This window comes from Lissotriton helveticus, chromosome 11 (assembly GCF_964261635.1).
Source record: "Lissotriton helveticus chromosome 11, aLisHel1.1, whole genome shotgun sequence".
In the NCBI taxonomy this organism is placed as follows: domain Eukaryota; kingdom Metazoa; phylum Chordata; class Amphibia; order Caudata; family Salamandridae; genus Lissotriton; species Lissotriton helveticus.
The window spans coordinates 754,585,834-754,607,777 of record NC_136072.1 but is presented as its reverse complement, the minus strand read 5'-3'; positions in this window follow the sequence as shown (position 1 = coordinate 754,607,777).

The window sequence follows — 21,944 nt, the reverse complement described above, 5'->3', positions numbered from 1 at the left end:
TGGCACCCGGTAAATTAGAGTGTCATCTGTGTGTCAAGTGAGAATGGCTCCGCTTAGCCTTCCAGTGGGCCGTTCGTGGGAGGACAGTTAGGAGCGGAGTACAGCGGGTCAAGGCCCGTCCTATCGTGTGAAATACAGTATGGCGAGAGTGGTGTAAAGCGCCTATAAATGCTCACAGGCCCGGTATCGGCTCGTCATCTCCAGAGGAGTCGCTGTGGGCCGCTTGAGACATCCAGTATACCTGTAAGGGGGACCAAAAGTCACTGGGTTTGCAGCGGGCAGGTAACAGTTCTGCATAAACGCCGTGCTGGTCCTGGCAATACGTGAGATCGTCCAGCCATTCCTTAAATTTTGGTGCCCCGCCCCTCCCCCACCTGCAAGCAATCCTCCTTTTTGCAAGTAGCAGCGCTATATCCACAAATTTGCGGTCTGACTTGGGTACGTTTTTGGTATATCCCAGTAGCATCACCACCGGTTCAATGGAAAGAGGGCCATCGATCATCACCTGGAGCGCAGCATGTACCTGCTCCCAGTATTCCTGTATCACGCCACACTCCCAGGCCAGGTGGAGGAAACCCGCGCCCTCTGCACAGCATCTCGCACATCTGTCGTCTTCCGAGAGTTGAAATCGCAGCTTCCTGACTGGGGTATAATAATATCTCTGTACGAACTTATAGTGGATAATTTTCAGTCTGCAGCTAGAGGAGACTCTGGCAGTGACCGAGCAGCAATATCTCCACTGTTCGTCAGTGAGTGCAGTGGGTAGGTCTGAGTCCCAGGCAGTTCGTGCCTTGGATAGAGCAAGAGGGCGTTGCTCCCGAATGGCTGTATACAACTTCGACACCAAGTGTCTGCCGTCCGACACGAGCATGACGTGTAATGGCAACACTGTGCCCGGTTCCTCCGGGAAGCTAGGGATTATCTCCTTCATACCCTGACGGAGTCGGATGTAATAGAACACCTTCATTGGCGACGGGGGAGTAGCCCGGAAGATCTGATCCTTTGTACGGAACAGTCTCTCCTGAAACAAATCACCCCAGGTATGAAGGTGGACGCGGTTGCACATGGATCGAAATCCATTTTCCATTAAAAGCGATAGTTTCGGGTGGTACGCAAGGGGCAGCGCCGGTGAGTAGAGCATAGGGGCTCCAAGGAGTTTGGTCACTCTCCGCCATGAGTCCATGGTGCAGGTAACAGTTGTAGCAGGCGTCTCGACATCACCAACCAGGCCCATCAACATGCCCTTGAGCGGCAGCGGGTGCACGATCCAATCCTCAGCAGCAACCTGAGGCATAAAGGGAGCGGGGTTAGCCCAGTAGTAAGCATGTTGAGCCTGAGCACTGAGGTAGTACACCTCCAGATCTGGTACGTTGAATCCGCCCTGGTCATATGGCAGTGTCAAGACCTTCCAACTGAGGCGCGGTTGTTTTCCGCCCCAGAAAAGGCGAAGCAGTTCAGATCGGAGTCTTTTAAAGAAATAGGCTCCCGGGTAATAGGGTATATTTTGAAAAAGGTATAGGAAACGTGGAAGGATGACCATTTTTATCAGGGAGGCTCTGCCCGCCATCGACAGCGGTAGGGCTAATCAGCGGGTCACATTGTCGGCCAATTGGGAGATGGCTACCCCATAGTTCAGTCGAACCGTGTCCTCCTTATCGAGCGATACTACTATGCCCAAGTATTTCAAGTCAGTACTGCACCACTCTAATGGGTAATCAAGCGGGAAATGGGCTACTGAGGGCGTGAGGGGGAAGAATTGCGACTTTTTCCAATTGATGTGCACTCCGGAAATGCCACCAAACAATACAAATTCTCTCAAAAGTGGGTTGAGGTGTTCTTGTGGGTGTCGCACATACAAAGTAACGTCGTCTGCATAGAGGGAAATGCCAATCTGCCTTTGATTGCAATTAAAGGCGCTGGCCTTATGTAATTGCCGGATCCTGCAAGCCAGCGGCTCAATTGCCAGGGCGAATAGCAGGGGTGACAGGGGGCAGCCCTGTCTAGTCCCCCTCGTGATCGGCATCTGCGCCGACAGCCCACCGTTGACTACGACCCTGGCAACTGGAGAGGTATAAAGCAATGTCACCCAGTCGATGAATATCCGGGGGAAACCCATTCTGCTTAAGATGGCCAATAGGTAACCCCACTCAACCGAATCGAACGCCTTGGTGGCGTCTAAGAACACAGCAGCGACTGGCAGGTCTGGCGAGATGGTAGGTATGAGGGAGAACAGGGTGCGGAGGTTATGAGACGTGGCTCTCCCTGGGACAAATCCAGATTGATCCGGCAGCACCAGGGTAGTCATAAGTAGGGACAGTCTAGTCGCGAGCACCTTTGCAAGAATCTTTGCATCGCAGTTTAGCAGCGATAAGGGCCTATAGGCATCAGTATCCGTCGGGTCTTTCCCTGGCTTGAGAAGCGAAGTGATCGCCACCTCTCTCATAGAGCCCGGCAGTATCCCCACCTCTAACGACTCTTCGAATACCTCCTTCAGTACTGGTGCCATTATGTCGATGTAGCATTTATAAAATTCGGCCGGTAGGCCGTCCAGTCCTGCAGCTTTGCCGTTACTGAGTGACATGATCGCTTCCCGGATTTCATCGATCTCGAAAGGGCATCCCAAGAATGCCCTATTGCCATCGCTCAGCCAGCACAGTGCTATGTCGTCCAGGAAATTCCCGAGCTCCACCTCACCAGTCTGCTGTGTGGTATATAGCCGTTTATAGTGCTGCAGGAAGGTTTCCTGTATCCCTTTAGAGTCCTGGTAGGTCCTGCCTGCACCATCAGAGATTTCTAATACGTGTGTGGCAAACCGCTGGTGCCTTGTGAGTGCCGCTAAGACTTTTCCCGGCCTATCTCCCTCGCAGTAACGCCTAGCCGTCCAGTATTTGCCGCGGAATTTTGCTTCCCTGGCCGCTTCCTCCTCATAAGTTGACAGTTTGGCCCTGAATGCCATCGCTAGGTCAGGGCAAGGATTACCGACCATCTCCGCCTCTAACGCCTTAAGTTCCGCTTCAAGGCTTGCTAATGTGCGTACAATGTCCCTGAGCACGCCACAGCTCTTAGATATTGTAACACCCCGCACAGTCACTTTAAAAGCTTCCCATACCGTTTCGACCTTATCAACAGACCCCTTATTCCTAGGGAAGAAGGCCTCAATTTCCTCACCAAGTTCCTGCTTAAAGACCGGATCAAGGAGGGCCGAGGGGAAGAGCCGCCACGGCGGACGTACTCTTGCATAGCCAGGCATATCCAGAACAGTCAATACAGGGCAATGGTCCGAGTAGGTGCGAGGCAGATGTTTCACCGTAACGACTCCACCAGCTAAACCTCGTGAGTTAAAGCAGTAATCGATCCTGGCCCATGAGCGTGCATGTGTGGTGAAGTGGGTGCCTTCCCTAGCTGCCGGGTGTAAATGCCTCCAGCTGTCCAATAATCCCGCCTCCGTCAGTATGCCCTGAAGCGTGTCCCTAGCTCTCGTGTTGTACTGTCCGCTACCATCTGATCTGTCCGCCCCCGGGTGTAATGAGAGGTTGAAGTCCCCCCCCCAGACTACGTGTGTGGCCTCGACCTCCAGTGCATGTCCCCATAATGTCAAGAAGAACCCAGGTGTGTCAATATTAGGTGCATAGCAATTTATAAGCATTATCACATCAGCGCCCAGTCTCCCCCAAAGGATCACGTATCTCCCCTCGTTATCCGCCCGAACTCCCAGCTTCTGGAACGCCAGTCTTTTATTGACCAAAATGACCGTACCCCTGGAATAGGTGGAATAGGAAGAAAACTCTCTCACAGTCGCCCATCGACTTGCAAACTGAGGGGCACAACGCGGGTTCAGGTGGGTTTCCTGGAGCATAGCTATCTGTACCTGGTGTCTATCTAAATGTGCTAGTACATTCCTGCATTTCCGTGGGTTATTAAGGCCTCGAACATTCCAGGACAATATAGATACAGTAGTCAAGGCGTGATCACCCGTGCTCATCCCCACATCCCTGTAACCAGCAAATGCAGAGTGCCTCAGCCCTCTGCAGGCCCGCATCATGTATCACCATCCTCACTGTACAGTACCGTCGGTTCTTTCGATCATTCATGCTGATACAAACCGTAATTCCAGTCCTAACATACATGCCATGAACACCATCCGCACAATCATTTCCTCTTACAACAATTCCCACCCCAACAAACAAACATCCCCCGTACTCCACGCACAGCAACACAAACCCCGTTCCACTAGTCCTCCCCCAACCCACTGAAGCAACCCAAACTTGCCAGTACTATGACCCCTCCCCCCACCCCAAACCCCGTACTCAATAACCATAGAAAAACCATGTGGGGAATCCCCTCCTGGGGGCAACAGAGGTACACACCCATTCACCCCAACACTTCCCTCCCGTCCCGCATGTATCATACGGGGAAGACAGAGAAGAAGGGGTGGTGCCTGGCAGTCATAAGCCCTGCAGGTTTAAGCCTATTCATTAATCCACAGCGCCGAACCCGCCGCCCCTCAATCACAGAAGACATCAATGAGTTCAGGCGTACCGCCCAAATACCAGCTGTTGCTTGCAATGTCACCTGTAATGCCACCAGATCGTGCAATCCAAGTACCAACCAATCAGCGGGGTAGATCATACCAGCATGGCCTTCAGTCTGCTGCAGGTCTATGGTGCAGGAGAGCAGCCATCCATGTCTCCTCATGTAGGATAGAACTGCCCCAGTGCAAACAGGGCATAGAGTCCAAATAAAACGCCAGCAGTTCGACCAGGGGCCAGTAAGCAAACGTTCACAGTGACCATGTCTCATCACTGCTCCCACAGGCAGACCAGGCGTTGATCAATGTAGACGGAGCGCCTACACGTCTGCTGTCGCCCATATTGTTACCCGCACCGTTGCATATGTGCTCAATCCCAGCACCACACCAGCAGCGAAGCAGGGCACGCAGAGTCAGTTATCACACAGTGATGGATTCAAAATACCGGAAAACAACTATCTATGCCTCCACAGGTAGGGCTGGGTAGCTACAGCTCAGGTAGGGCTCAATATCCAGAACATGCACCAGTAGTTTGATAGGGCACAAGTGATCAAGTTATCATAAGGGTACCTTTAAGATTCATCGTGCACAGCAGGATTCCCTCCTGCTACGTCCTCCTCCGCATTGCGCCTGTCCCTTCTATCAGTGCGGAGTTTCTTAACATAATCCTCAGCGTGCTGCGGGTTCGTAAAGAAATGTTGTTTGCCCTGATGGGTCACCCGGAGCCGCGCCGGGTACAGAAGTGCGTAATCCACCTGCATGTCTCTCAGTTTCTTTTTCACATCCAAGAATTTCCTCCGTTGGTCTTGCACCATGGGCGTGAAATCTGGGTATAGGGAGAACTGCACACCGTCACAGGACAAATTCCGGTGTGTTCGAGCTGCGCGTAGCGCCACATCCCGATCGCGGTAGTTAAGCAACCGGGCAATGATAGGCCGCGGTTGCGCCCCCGGCTTGGGGATCGGGCCCAAAGAGCGGTGCGCCCTTTCAATGATAAATTGATTTGAGAAGGCCTCCTTACCCACCGCAGTTAGCAGTATGCGTTCAACATAGTCCTCCATGCGTCCAGTGTTGGTGGACTCCGGAACCCCCGTGACGCGTATGTTATTGCATCTACTCCTCGCCTCCAACTCCTCATTCTTCGCCGCTATCACTCTGAGGATATTATCCATGCGGGTGAGGCGCGTTTCATGTGTCGTGGAAGTGTCTTCCGCAGTGGAAATGCGTCGCTCTGCCTCTGACAGCCGTTCTTCGTGGACCTCCAGTTTTTGACCGGCACCATCCATCCTGGAGGACAATCGATCCACCTTATCCACAACAGTGGCTAAACCCTGTCGCATCTCTTCTATGATCAGGCGCAGCTCAGGTGTCATGAGCGCAGGAGGTGGTTCGGCGCTTGATGATCCCGAGGAGCTGCCGGCCCCCATCGTGCCACGTGTCGGTTTTTTGGCGGTCGTGGGTTCGAAGGACAGTTTGGGTTGTTTGGCATCGTTTTTGCCCATCGTGCCCTATCTGCGGGCGCCCAGTGGTGTCAGTGAATGAAGGAAACACACGTTCTCCTCCTTCTTCAAATTAGAGTGCTCGCTCCGATCATTCCCCACGTGGCGGCCTCTCTAGAGTCAAGGACAGCAATGTGGATAGGTAGATCAGCGGTGCCTAATATGCCTCTCGCTCCCCCTCGCATACCATCGTGGTAGATCAAGGCCACTCGGGAGCACACACGCTGGCAGGTGGGCCGCCACCCTCTGGGGCACAGCCCAGCAGTCCTCGGCAGCGGGAGCACCCGGGGTGATGAAGGGCAGTGGGGCGGGGTGAGGATTGATATGCCCCCGCAGCAGTCGCAAGAAGGACACCACCGACGTTTTCTAACGGTCGCCGGTTTCGCCCCAGGCCGCTATATCTGGATGCAGCGGTTTCGCTTATGTGTCCTGGGGGATCAGCGGGGAGACGCGTAGTGTGGTCGGGGAGGCTGCCAGTGTCCCTCGTAGAGTCTAAGTGAAGGATGCTCCCTCCTGTCCGCTGTCACAGTAAGGGCACTGGTGCAGTGAACAGCCTCTCCCCCTTTTGCAACGTCCCTGGGGGGTGAGACTCACCTCCGCTTGCCGCCGGAGATCCCTCAGCAGGCCGCCCGCCTTTCAGGCCGAGTTACGCGACCTCGAGGCCTGGCCGCCTCGTGGGAAGCCGCGGTCTCTCGTTGCACAGCGCCCGGTCCGTCTCAGCAGCTCTCCGCAGTGGCGCCTCCCGGGGAATGTTCACAGCGTCGCCGCTCATGCGCCGGACCTCGGATCTCCACCGGAGTTGAACAGGCTCTGCAGCTCAGGTGTGACTAGCATCGGCGCTGTTTTCAGGCGTCAATCTGCAGGTGAAGCGGATAAATGAAGGATGTTTCTGGCCAGGCAGCCAGAGCCTCACAGAAGTGCGGCCATTAGCTCGTGCGCCCTCTAGCGCCCCTCCCATTCCCTCCACATTGTTGTCTGCTGGCCCATGATGTCCACTATCTGGCCAAGGCTGCCCGCAATCTCCCGCAACATGTTTGTGTTGTCCACCGAGTCCTGGTGGACACGATCTGCCTGTTCCTGGCTACGGTCGTTGGAAGCCTGGCACCTGGCTTGGGCTTCAAGTGACTCTGCCACAGGATGGGGTGGGTGGCCTTCCTCAGCGCGACGGTGTGTGGATCTCCTGATTGGCTGATATGCCCTGTCTGGCCCACTCTCCCTGCTTGGGTGGGAGGCAGATGGCCCTGCGTCGTGCGGTGGGTTAGGCAGGGTGGCACAGGCAGGAGTGGTGGTACTGGTGGTGGTGGTGGTGGTGGTGGTGGTGGTGAGTCTGCAGCTCACTGTGGCCGGTGTAGCAGGAGTTACACAGGCGGCGGTTGTAGGGGCCGGGATTTCCTATGAGCCAAGCCCTGGCAGTCTGCTTGGGCCCGCACCATCCTCCGCCCCGGAGCTGGATGTGGCATCTTCCCCAGAGAGTCCGGTATGGGTGTGAGGCGAGTCTTGCGGCCGGTTGCTGGTTCCACCAGTCAGATTACGATCACCTGAGGGACAAGATTGTGCAGATCAGTACTGTGGACTTTACATGTTCATATCAATTAGATTACATTTCAGTGTCCTGTCGCACACACCCCACCCACCTCTCACACACACCCTGTGGACATGGGGGCCTGTTGGGAGTTGTAGTGCTGGTCTCTCACACACCCCACCCACCTCTCTCACACACCCTGTGGACATGGGGGCCTGTTGGGAGTTGTAGTGCTGGTCTCTCACACACACCCTGTGGACATGGGGGCCTGCTGGGAGTTGTAGTGCTGGTCTCTCACACACCCTACCTACCACCACCGCCCTCCCTGTGGACATGGGAGCCTGTTGGGAGTTGTAGTGCTGGTCTCTCACACACACCACCCACCACCACCGCCCTCCCTGTGGACATGGGGGCCTGTTGGTAGCCATTTACATTTTGGTGAGTATGTGGCCCACGTGCATGGGTTGGGGCCTGGGAGATGTGTCTTCTCTGTTGTGTGAGGCTGACCATGTCGTTCTGATCGTGGTGCTTGGTTAGTACTTACCAGCCTCTTCTCCTTCCTCAAGTCCTTCCAGGCTCTCTGGGGGCAGTATGCCCAGCACCTTTTCCTCCCAATCAGTGTAGGGTATGGGCTCCGGGGGTGTGCCGCCGCCAGTGTGATTAGCTCTCACATTGTTTTTGGCACGGATGCCTTTCACCCTGGTTTTCAGGTCATGCCACCGCCTCTGTATCTCGTGCTTTGTCCTTGGCACGGTCCCTGACGCATTCACCCGACTGATGATCCTGTCCCACATGTGATTTTTTTGCGCCACGGTGGTCTGCTGGACTAGGGCCCCGAATATGTGGGGCTCAACACGGATAATTTCATCCACCATTACCTTCAACTCCGTCTCCGTGAATTTAGGTTTTTTTCTGGGTGCCATGGTGTGTGGTGCTCAGGGTGTGGGTTGAGTGAGTTGGGGGGTGTAGGTGTGTGTTGTGTGGTGTGTAGGAATGGTGTGGTGGGTGTTTGTGTGGTGGGTGTGGTAGGGTGGTGGTTGTGTGTCTTCAATTGGTGTATGCTGTCGCTCGTATTGGGTCTCTTGCTAGCAGCTATGCTGTGATGCAAAGGATTGTGGTAGTGGGTGTGTGTCATTTTATAGTCGTGTCTCAATGGTTGTTGGAAGTCAGGTGGTAGGTGGGTGTGTTGACTAGTGTGCATTATTGGGTACTTGGGGGGGTCATTGTGGCTTGTGATTGGTGTTGGTGTTTCAGGTGGGGGGTAGTCCTTTTTCGTGTGTTAGCAATTTACTTCCGTCACACTTTTTGACATTGGTTTGACGGTAGGGATGTTCTTCGTGTTGGGCTCGTTGCATTCTTTCCGCCGAGGACGTGGATGGCGGTGCGTACCGGGGTACAGGCGGTGTTATCCTAATCGCGGACACGGAGCCTTCGCAGGTATGGCGGTGGAGGTGGCTGTTCCCGCGTTCATGTGCGTCCGCGGTGGACGGGGTTTGGTCGGTTCCGTCCACTTGCGGCGGGCTCTGGTGTACTCCGTCCGCCGCAGACGGACTTTGATGTTCTCCGTCCGCCGCGGTCGGGGGTTCGTACCAGTATGATCCTAATCGCTACGGCGGTTTATCCGCGGAGCGGTCCGGAGTATCTTGCCCGCTTCCTTGGCGGACGGGACACGTTTCCGTCCGCGATCCTAATCGGCCTCAATGTGTGTAAAAAAGAAGGTCCTCAGACACCACCACTTCAGTGCACTTCTGGACCTGTGGACTCTTCACCAGGAAGAAGGACTGCTGCACAGCTACAATCACTTCCACTCTGTTGGACTGCTGTACTGAAGGAACTGCTGCCCTGCTGTGCTGACCGCTCTCCTCTTGCCTGGGGAAGAAGACCTGGACCTGCAACCCATCTTAAACCTAGGACCCCAGAGTGACTTTGAAGAGCTAGTCTCCTGATCTGATCCTCAACAACATAAAAGGCTCCCCAACAGCTCCAGGACATGACTTCTGTGAGTTCCTGACCTCCAAGTGGTGCCTCTAAGGTCCTGGACCCTTGGTGTGGCTCTCGAGATTTTGAATTCAATCTTTTGGGCTCTTCAGGAGTTGAACTGGCCCATTGCATCGGAACTGCCCCACATGCATCAAAAATCAGTGTGAGCCACTGCCAGTCTGTCCCTTTGCATAGTAGCATTGACAGCTGGCAGGGGACTGTCATAATGAGGCTCCAGCCCACTGGTTTGCTTCTCGTACCGCCCTGAGTGCTGCCTGTGGTGCTCTCCTTGCTCCTTGCAAGTCACTCCAACATGAACAGGACTCTTGGTACAAAACCAGAGAATTTAAACCTTCAAGACGACTAATCCTGACTGTATGTAATCCGAGCTCCATCATGGTCAGTGTGAATTTATGACTTTGACCCGTTCCAACGAGACCAGATAGCCGCGGTTGGTGATTTATGCTTTTAGGTGCTATATTGCAGTTTATTCTTTAAAAAATCATAACTCCGGTTGACGAGATTGCATGTTAATCATTTTAGTCTTGTTTTATTTATGAACTAAAGCTCTATTTTTCGAACCTTGTGAGCGATCTTTTTCGAACGGAGACCATATCAGAGGTCCCGTTTCGCAATAACGCGAAGAAAACCACTATACACGCCGGTTATCTCCCAGAGCGCGCTGACCCCCCTCCACCTTGCAGTTCCCCTAAGGGGTCCAGGATCAACATACACCTTGACTCTTCAAAGTTGTATATCTCAGCTAACTCGGGGGACTCGAACAACCATTCCACTTGGATCTGAGTGTCAAGTTTTCTCAGGAACACGCTGTGGTCTACTGTGATCATTCTTCACACCAGCTTCCTAAGAGCAACCTCATCTAGGACTATCGTATCAACCTGACTATTCAGTATATGCCCTGATGAAATTCCCTAGGCACGAATGGGAATGAAACGCGTTGGCTGTGCCGCTGTATGTGAAAGAAAATAAAGAATATATTTAAGAAAAGAACAGAAGACCTACATATTTAATGGACTCTTTGTGTTACTGACTTCATTGAGTGCGCCTCTCTACTCTTTTATTCTGTTGTTTTGATATACATCCTTGGCAGCGGATGGTGAGAGTAGCAGCACCACTAAATATCTTTGCAACAGACAAAGTTGATGTGCGAAACCTTGGTCAGCTGCTGCGTGCTTTGGTTTACTGTAGCGATCTTTTTGTGTTAAGTTTGTACTTTTTACTCTTTGAAGTGTTGCACAAATACTTTATACATTGCTTCTATGTTAAGCCTGACTGCTCTTTGCCATTCTAGTAGGGTTTGAGCAGAGCAAAGGTTAATTAGGGGTTTGATTGTACCTTACCCTGACTAGGATTGTGGTTCTTGCCTGACTGGCTCACACCCCAGTCAACAAGTAACACCATTTCTAACATTGGTGATCATCTGTGAGGATGGAACTTGTGTTTCTGCAGTCCCATACGGTGATATGGTGTACCTTCCATCCCATATTTGAGAGTATTATAAGTCTTTTTTTTATTCTTCTTTTTCTTTCATTTGGTCAATTTCCCACATTTTGATTCCTGCTTCACCTACATGCACTTGGGACTCTTTTGTTGTTGCAGCTGTGATACCTTGCCAGAATGTTCATGGATCTCACCTGCATAGCATACTACACTGTGAGGTCACTGAAAAAGTTCTGAAATGAGAGGGGGCTGTCTGTGAAGAAGAGGTCCACTAAGAGGGGGACATCAGATAGCCCTGTATTTTCATGAGGAAGCAAACCTGCTTAGGGCTGTAACAGTGGACCAGGAGAGTGATGACTCTGGGGAAGAGTCTTAGGAGGACTACTTCATAACTCTAGAGAACGGGGAGCCCATTTTACTCATTGACCCAAAACCAGAGGTTCAAGAGTAACCCTGGTCGTCCGATTCGGCTACGCCCACGGAGTAGGCGTAGTGTTGCCTCCTACGCATTTTGCGTAGACAGCGTAGCCGGCAACACTACGCCCACTCCGTGTGCGTAGCCGAGTCGGCCGCCACCCGCCTCCCTCCCGCCCTCTCCTACATACATTATTTAAGCAACTAGCCTTAATAAAACCATTTTAAAGCACTTACCGTGTCCAGGGCTCGTCCGGGGCTCCCTCTTGGAATAGCGTCCTTTCCTGGATACCAATGCGCATGCGCGGCCGCCCGCGCATGCGCATTTTTCGGGAGAAATGCGCATGCGCGGGCGGCCGCGCATGCGCATTGGTATCCAGGACGACGCAATTCCAAGAGGGAGCCCCGGACGAGCCCCGGACACGGTAAGTGCTTTAAAATTGTTTTTATTAAGGCTAGTTGCTTAAATAATGTATGTAGGGGAGAGCGGGAGGGAGGTGCATAGTGGGGCTACGCGGAGTGCGGGAGTGGGCGTAGCTTCTCGCCCACTCCGCGTAGCTCCGCGGAGCCCCACTACGCTCACTATGCCCAGGGTTATTCAAGAGGGCAATGGCCCTGAGAAGGATGAGGAGGAGGAGAATGATCTGACAATGGCTCCAGAGGAGAGGGTGGAGCCCAAAGTGATAGAGTTCCCTGCTGGCTCCAATGCAGGAAGCGGTGTATCCTCCAACACCCTGTAACCTGAGGAGTTGAAGGACAGACAGGCTGAGTGGAACGTGAGGTGGCAGCTGGTCCAACTGGCTTCAGAGAAGAGCTGTGGCTGAAAAAGCCCTGGCAAAGGAGGGGAACGTTGAGGTTGAAAGTACCTTAGTCAAGGAAAAACTTGCCATGGATTCAAAGCAAGGAAAACTTGAGGCTGAGAGAGCCTTGGAAAAGACAAAGCTCTTCTTGGCTCATGAACTGAGTCTTAAAGAGCTGGACTTGAAGGCCAAACAACTGTTAGAGTCCATCAGGAATGGTGGCAGTGAAAATAGTGTCCAGTGCTGAAGGAAGGGTCCAAAAACCCAGGGACTTGGGGATTTATTTAAGTCATGTAGTGCAGCGCAGCAAGTCACCTTGCTGCACTGTGTGGCAAGGGGATGGTAGTAATACACCATATTTAGGGAAATATGGCATCTTCATGACTTTCCCCCAGTGCTGGCACCCTTTTGGTAGCCTAGTGCCAACACAGGTACCCTTGCAATGGTGCCTGTGTTGACTGTTGCTGAAAGGCATATTCCTATTTCGATATGTGATGCAAAATGCAAAGAGAAAGAGGACGTAACGAGGAGAAATAATGATATTTCTCCTGTTGCACCTCACCTGAGAAGGAGTATATTTTTGGAGCATTCCCAGGTCTGCCTGTTCTGATAAATCTGGGAATGAATTAAAATCCATTGAAGTTGCGTGGGAAGACCCACAGAATGCCTTTGCAGGGCAGAGTAAAGCAAAGCAGATATTTGTGCTTCATTGCCTTACTAAGAGTGGCCACGCGAAGTTGCCTTGCATCGCTTAAAAAATCATATCTAAGGTTCTTGTGTTCTTGTGACAAGTTTCTTGAGGCAAAAGCAATTCAAACCAGCTCATAAATCGGTCCCACGGTGCCTGACTGGGGGATGACATAGACAGGTGGTTTGAGGCATATGAAGTAGCTCTAGAGATGAACTGGATCCCTAGGGAGGATAATAATAACCCAGCATTTGTAAAGCATGAACTAATCACCCCTAAGCATCTCAAGGCGCTGGGGGCTGTCAGGGAGATTAGGCGAGCTATTGCCCAAAGTCTCAGGCTGCTGGGCTGAGCTGCTGCCGGCACCGAGAATCGAACAGTGAGCCCAGTGCTCCGGAGTCAGCCGCCCTCACCTAAGCAGGGGAGTGTTTGGTTGGCGGAGGCCCAAGGTGCCTTATTTTCAGCCCCAGTGCTTGGGTTGTTACCAGAAGGGGGACCTGGTCCGTACCAAGGGATCATCCACTGGTGGGAGCTCCACAGTGTCAGGGAAGCTGGGTGAGGCGGCTGCTCAAGGCACACTACCATTTCCATTTTCCGGGAGCACAACACTGCAGCAGAGGGTACAGAGGCCCAGATGGAGGGCAGGAAGGAAAACAGTCCATAGTATGAGGACCAGTGGGTCAGAGGTTGCCAGTTCAACAGAGCATCCAACGACTGACTAAGGTGATGCCACTTCTGACCAGGGGGGCTCCAAGTGCTATCACAGGGACAGAGGGCTAGAGACTTGCACCAGCCAGTTTCTTGCATGACACAGACAAGTATCTCATCCTTGAGGGGGGTGGTGGTTCTCCCCTGGAAGTCCTGACTTGCTAGGCACATGTTCAGTCTTCGGGTAGAGACCCTAGGTTGATTGGCCAGTCTCAAGACACCACCCCTGAGCTAGTGGGAGATAGAGCAGAAGATGAGTATTAAGGAACTGAGGCAACTGCCCCTCACTCTGAGAGACCTCAGAGGTCAAAGAGCCTGAGATGCCTGGGGTCTGGCTATAGAAACTGACAGCTGTCAGTGGCCTCTTTTGGTTTCTTTTGTTATGGGCAGAGCTTTCCTTTGTTAGGGACAGAAGTCTGATCCAAGTGGTGGAAAGTGTGGTACTGCCTGCCTACTGGGATACATCCGTGAGCAAGTTAGGGTTAGGTGAGGTGCTGCACAGATTGTGTCCACAGATGAGGGGAAGGTTTCCCCATGAGTCTGTTCAGTGGCTTAGGAGGGTATCGACAGAGAGATCCAACTGAGTTCAGAGAGGCATAGTACTGACAAGTGTCCCTGCAGTAGAGGGCCATTGCCCAAGTCTTTTTGCCTAAGCAGAGTAGTTCAGTATAGAACGAGGTGGTCCCAGTACTATTACATCAAAACAGTGTAAAATTGTATCAAAGAAAATTAATCAAACAGAAAAATTAACTGGTGCTAACGTGTTATTTAATCACAATAAGCACCTGATACACATTTTTAAGGAAGCAATTTACAGAAAACATTAAAATATGTTGTTGGTGTGCCCAACTGAGTGGAGAGGAGGGAGGAAGGTGACGTTAGGTGAAGTAGTGAGGCAAGTGACAAACAATACTCAAGGGTATCACAATCAAATTGTTGGGCATGCTATTCAATGCCACACATTCATAGTATAGTTCAGAACATATAGATTACAATCATTTACATAGCCATGTACAGTAGAAGATAACAGTGCGAGATGCACTGTTGATAATACTGGCATCAATGATGTGTCGACGTTTCGACCTCTGAAATCATGTAGTTGGTTCTACTTCTTACTGATGGCATCTTCCTCAGGACAAAAGTGAAAGTGAGGGTAGAGGGGCACCTAAGGGTAAAATAAGGGATTTGTCAGGTCCAATAATTAAATTAAAGACGAGAGCAAAAGCAAGTGTAAGTCACTATATTTACCGTATCTAATAGGGGGAATGCCTAGTAGGCACAACGTTTCGTCAGGGACGATGGGGCTTCAAAGGCTCCAAAAAGGATAGGAGAGAGTGATGAACACCTGTAGAAATAAGGTGTCTGTCATAGATGGCATTAAATGAAACAAAGGTCACTACATTGAAGAGCCCAAAATAAAACAAAGGCAAACTTACTCAAGAAGAGGGGATGAAATACATACTATTCCTTCAAAGCAGTGTGAATGCTGCTAGAAAAGCCGTGGCCAAGCCATCCTTCCAAAGGTGAAAATAATCAAGAGTAACTTCCAAAGTTTGGATTCAATTAATCTAAAGGAAAAGGGAGGAGGTGACAAACAGCGCTTGGACCCAGGTTATTCATCTGAAGTCAATGGTGTAGTTATGTACAGTGCATTGTGAAACTGACAAGTTACATGGTAACACCGCCTAATTAAAAACAACTCATTCTCAGAAGACCACCGTCTCCATATCCAATATATATTTAAAGCGGGGGGAGCATATTGAGCGGTGAACACTGGAAGTGCTCGTGCCTCACATGAATGGCATGCGGGATGGATGACTAAGCGTATGCTAAGCGCAGTGTTTGTGCAGCAATTAAGACAAAACAGAGCAAAAGTGAGTTAAGACGTACTGGCAGTGGGCTACAGAGTGAAAAAACCCGTGGTTAAAACTCCTGAGTAGCCCAACTTAAATCTGAATGACTAACAACAAGCCGCTAACCTGGAGTGTGTCATAGGCCATGGAAACGCGGTATCCTGCCAAGATTGTTGGTGGCTACATAGTGAATATTTAAGCCAGCAGCAGACTGCCGAGAAATTAATAGAAAGCCGAGCATAAGTGAGTTATGATGTGCTCGCTGGGAGCTACAGAGTGACAAAGCACCCTGATAAAACACCCGATACATATACAACTAACCACATCGCTGCGGCGGCTATTCCGCCGCAGCGCTAAGGGGCGGGGCGGCCGCGCGGCGGGCGCATGCTGGTGACGGAACCGCTCCGTCATCAGCCGCGGTTGGGCTGTGCTCATGACGGAGCATTTCCGTCATGGCCCCACCCGCTCAATAGAACGCCCAGCGGAGGCGCGGAATCCACACCACGCAGGAGCGGCGGCCGGGCCATGACGGAACCGCTATGTCATCAGCACAGCGCCACCGCAGCTGATGATGGAGCGGTTCCGTCATCAGCATCGAACGAGTTAAATCAGCATGAATAACAACAAGCTGCTAACCCGTGGTGTACCGTAGACCAGGGAAATGCGGTATCCTGCCAAGATTACTAGTGGCTACATAGTGAATATTCATGAATGCAACATACAAAGCACTCACCCTTGTTGGTCGAGCGCCTCTCATGGAATGAAGGGAGAGACAGCCGCTTGAGTGTGTGCCCCATTTATGTTACGCGGGAGACACCGGCAGCCGCGTGATATCCCAAGTGTAGCAGCCGTTAAATACCTGTTAGCATGCAAGTCTGACCTCGCATTAGAAGAAGAAAGACTCGGTTACCCTAGTGTCGTGAACATGAGTTAATGTAAAAAGGTGATTCTCACTGTAACTCTCTTTGCAATTACTCAATTTAAAGCATATGTAATTTAGCTCAACATATGATACAGACGTTTGGCATTAAAAATATTTTTATGATTGACGCATTCGAATTTGCACATATGTAAGCTCACTGGTATAGACACCTATACTATTACATAAATCTAAAAGGGGTTTAAAGAACACAGGGGCATATTACCAACCAATAGAGATAATTTTTGTCTCTAACTTGTTTAGAGACAAAAATTATCGCCGCAAATCGGCGATTTTTATCGCAGATAAACCTTGCTATTAGCAAGGTTTATCGCAAATGCGATAAAAAACGGCCGCAATGCATGAATATCGCTGAAAACTCAGCGATATTCATGCATTATCGAGCAAATGCTCTTAGCCATGTTATCCACCTCCCATTGGATAACATGGCTAAGAACTGCTCCTGGGCAGGTGTTAGCTTTTGGAGATATTCGCGCTTAGCGCGAATATCTCCAAAAGTTGGTAATAGGAGATAGCGATGTTAGCGACTGTTTCCAGTCGCTAACATCTTGGCACGCCCACTTTGCATGTCATTAGTGATAAATATCACTGACATGCAAAGCGGGGCCCAAGAGGGTCACTATCTCCTATTAACTGTCGCTAACCGGTGTTAGCGACAGCTTGGTAATAGGGAGATAATTTTATCTCCGCTTTCTTGGCTTTTAAAGCCAAAAAAGCGGAGATAAAGCCCTTGATAATATGCCCCTCAATTCCTCATGTAAAATAACATTACTCGCAGAGATTGATATATATACTGATAATGTTGACATAGAACATGTTGGGCTGACAGAGTCAATCTTAAAAAAATGAGAATGAGAACTCTTGGATAAAATACCATGTATAAAAGTCCTTGGATCGAGCTTCATCTAACAATGCAAACAGAAACAGTTTTATAAAATGGTAAATCCAATGGCAAGGTTGGCACTGAACATGTAAGACATCTACAAACAATTCATAGTCGTAAATGGGTCAATGTTGAAGAAAATATATCTAATTCAGCACTCCTAAACTCGCATAGTTCCAGCAAAGAGAATACATCCTAACCAATGGTGTTGAAGTTAGAAATTTAGTGTTGTCATGGTTATGGAGAGCCTAATTATGTATTGAGACATGCCAGTTGGGCATTACTGGGGTTCAATTCATTCAAGCCATTGGCAATGGTGTCCAGACGTACCATCCATTTCGATTCTCTGATAGTTAGGATTGAGGCAATGTTGCCCCCTCTTGGTCTCAGTTCAGCTTTCTCGATCACCAACCATTGCAATTGATCCGGATTGTGTCCCATTTGTGTGAAGTGTTCAACTAGGGGCGCTCCTACGACGGAGCATCGGATCCTACTTTGATGTTGCAGTATCCTAGCCTTAATCTTCTGTTGTGTCTGACCCACAGAGAGAGACCGGCACGGGCAGATTATCCCATAGATCACATTTGTGGAATTATAATTGGTGAAGAAATGCAGCGTGATTGTGTTTTGCTTGTGGGTGAATGTCTTGGTTGGTATTGTGGTAAGGCACACTTTGCAATGTCCGTATTTGTAGTGTCCTTTTACAGGTGGTAAGTTCCAGAGTGATTGGAGCATAGGTTCTATTAGGCTCTCCAAAAAAGAATGTACCACATGATTTTTAACACTCATTGCTTTTTTGAAGGAGTGCATGGGTGGATCGGGTTGGTCAATATCAGCTGATACTAGATTCCAATGTTTGTTTATTATCTTTTTTCCGCGTTGCTTCTGGTGGAAAATGTTGTGACGCAAATTATTCTTTGTGACAATGTGTCATTCTTATCCTTTGTGGTCAGCAAGGTTTCCCGTGGGTTGAACCAGGCCCTTCTCTGAGCTCTCTTCACCAGTCTTTTCTAGTATCCTCTGGCCATCAGGCGGATACTCAAATCTTCAGATTCGGCCATGTAGTCTGCCCTCTTTGTGCAGATTCTGCGAATTTGTAGATATTGCCCCACCGGAAGATTGTCCCTCAGGCCGCGTGGGTGGTAGCTATTGTATCTAAGGAGGGAGTTGCGTTCGGCAGGTTTCCGGTATAGCGTAGTGAATAGTTTGTTGTCTTCACAGCAAATTTTGATGTCTAGGAAGGCTATTTCATTGGCGTCTGATTGGATGGTGAATTTTATATCTTGATCACATACGTTCAGCCATTGGTGGAAGCGGCCCAGTTCGATTGCATCACCATTCCAGACAATCAGTATGTCATCAATATACCGTTTCCATAGGTCCATCCGGTGGTAGAAGGGTTTGTTATTAAATACATACAATCTCTTGAAGTTATCCATATAGATGATGGCTAGGTCTGTGACAAAAGCTGCCCCCATAGCCATGCCCTTTGTCTGTATATAGTAGCATCCTTGGAAAAAGAAGATGTTGTTCTTTATTGCAATGGTCAATAGGGCTATGATAAAATCTGTGGGGACTCTCATCGGTGCAGGTCGTTGGTTCAGGACCTCTCTCATTACCTCCAGGGCTGGCTTTTGTGAGTTGGTCCTATACAATAATAAAATATCACATGTCACAAGTAGTTGATCAATTGGGTTGAAAGGTTTTTGGTCTATCATGGTGATAGTTTGCATAGTGTCTCTCAAATATACTTCAGTCTTTTCAGCAATCGGTTTAAAAAAGAAATCTATGTATTTGCACAAGGGTTCGAGTAATGAGCCACAGCCAGATACAATTGGGTGTCCAGGTGGGTTTAATATATCCTTATGGATTTTAGGCAGAGTGTAGATGATGGGCATCCGTGGGTGTTTCAGGTGTGGGTGTCTCAACCCAACAGTGTTTGTACAGCAATTAAGACAAAACAGAGCAAAAGTGAGTTAAGATGTGCTCGCAGGGGGCTACAGAGTGAAGAAACCCACGGTTAAAACTCCCTATTCGCCCAACTTAAATCTGAATGACTAACAACAAGCCGCTAACCCGTGGTGTGTCATATAAATACCATGTATAAAAGTCCTTGGATCCGGTATCATCTAACAATTCAAACAGAAACGGTTTTATAAAATGGTAAATCCAATGGCAAGGGGGGCACTGAGCATCTATGCACTTCAAAGGCATGCCGATAGAGGCTTCTCCCCACTTCAAGAGCACAATTGTGATTAAAAGAAGGACCTCGGACACAACCATTTCAGTAAACCTCTGGACCTGTGGACACTCTGCCAGGACGAAGGACTGATGTGTTGCTACATGATTGCCACTCTGCAGGACTGCTGCTCTGAGGGAACTGCTGTCCTGCTTTGCTGACCTGCTGCCTTCTTGCCTTGGGAAGAAGAACTGGACCTTCAACCCATCTTGAACCTAGGATCCGAGAGTGTAGTGTAGTTCCTATAGTCCCAATAGGCTCTGCGCATTGGAATAATATCTTCAGTAGTGTAGACGTAGGACTGAGGTTAACTAGGTCTCTACTGACTATATTAGACTTAAGTTTTTGCCAGCTAGCTCAGAGTTCACTAGAAACGTTCTCGAATAGGCGAGGAGGAGTTTAACCTCCCTGGATAGACAAGAAGGGATTTAGTTTCTGACGACCATAAAACATGACAACTTTGCTCTCCCTGAATAAGAGTATATCTCTAGAGTCGTGTGAAAACAAAAGACAGCTATTTCACTCAGTCAAAGGTGCGTACTTAGTTTCACCAGATTGCAGAGAAAAAGAGAGACGGGCGTTTTCAATAAAAGCTGTTAATTATTGAGCAGTCTCTTTCCTCATACAAGAGAAATGAATTGCTACAATTGCAATACTTGTAGTTAAGTAAAGTGCATACAGTAAAAGCAGGATTATGAAATAATACTGTAAAAGCATTGATATGGTTTCTTAGCCATATGATACTTTAAAATGGTTAAAATAGATACATACATATATACATTGACTAATCGTACTCAACTAGTGCTTCTAACTACGCCTACCCCGGTGTACCTGACCTAAGCCTAATACGTGGGAGGGAGTAAGTAAATAGCAGTTTAAGTTAAGTTTGTTTCACCAAGAATTAGTCAGTTCAGTACCTGGGTATTAGAAGGCAGGAGGGCTGGTATCTCTCTCTCTCAGGACTTGGTATCCCAGTCACCCGCAAGGGTAGGCTGGAAACGCCGGAGGCTGGATTTCTCGGCAGGAGAAAAGACAGCGTCTTTCTCAGCGCGTCAAAAGGGAGGGGCAGCGTCCGTGGGCTCTCGCATCAGCTGGGCTCTCGGGCAAGTAGTAGCTGCTCCAGATTCATCACCACCGTGTGTTTGCTTAAGGCAACGTTGGTATATTTATACCTGAAAGGTGCCGGGTTTGACGTAAAGCTGGACATAAGACGTCAATAAAGATGTCACTAAGAACTGGTCGTTCTTACCGTGCTTTACAGGAGTTCTCGGACGAAATCAAAACAAAGCAGCGGGGATTTCCCAGGTTGCTGGAGGCTTGGATTTGTTTAAGAACTCGGTGTGCTTTCTAGGGGGCTGGAGGAATAGGCTTGCTTAATGTGACAGCATGCGCTATGACTGAATTATGAAAAGGGTTTCTATGCCGTTGTAGGGATATTATTGATTTATAACCGGACAAGGGCAAAGAATAGGAATATTGATTCAGGTACCTAGATAAACACACTACACCCACTCCACGAATTCATGTCCATAATTACTAAACTAAGCAATAGTAAACATATCTAACGGTGCATGTGTATACCGATCCACCCCAAAATACATTATTTTGCATCTGAAATGGCATATGCGAAATACACGAAAAATGAGTATAGTTACTGTACGCTTTCAAGCATTGTAATCATTCATTAAAAAGGATGCATATATATATCAGCATGAATGATTTGCTAAAATTACACATGAAATGGCTCTTAATACAGAAAAGAAAAGTGCGAGACCATTCCATCACATATAAATACAGTTATTTGTAAATATGCTAGAGGCTGAGGTAGTATATTGTCTCTAGAGTTCCTAAAAATAGAAGCTCTGTTCTCTAAGAATAGTTCTACTTTAAGCAGAGGATGAGTGCCCAAAAAAAAAAAGGTAAATATTTTGGAATCGGGGGAAAAATAATTTTGTTTTTCAAGGGAAGAAGTCAAAACAGTTCCAAATATTTTCAAAAGTTTTTGTTTTTCAAAGCTGAAGGCCAAATTCAGAGTTCAGGGAACGCTGAGTGCTCGTTTGCTTAAATGTTTATTGTTTTTGTTCAGGGGAGAACATCATTTCAGACAGACTTTCAAAAAAGCAGTTTACCGCTTCAGGTGAAAGTTCGACCAAGTTGGAAAATGCCGCAACTGTGCAGTCGTGAGAATGATTGCTATCATCGATGACAGGATCAGCAGTGCTCACAGAAGGTCGTACCTGGTTGATGCTGCTCTCATCTTGCACTTCACTACCCTTCAATCGCAGTGGTGAAGTCTCAACGAATGCCGTCATCAGGATGGGTAACCGCTGGGGACAGCACGATGCATGAGCCTTTACTGGACTTAGCAAAGTATCTGTATCCAATGGTACTTCTGATTGTAGTGTGAGACAGACGTCTAACACGCATTC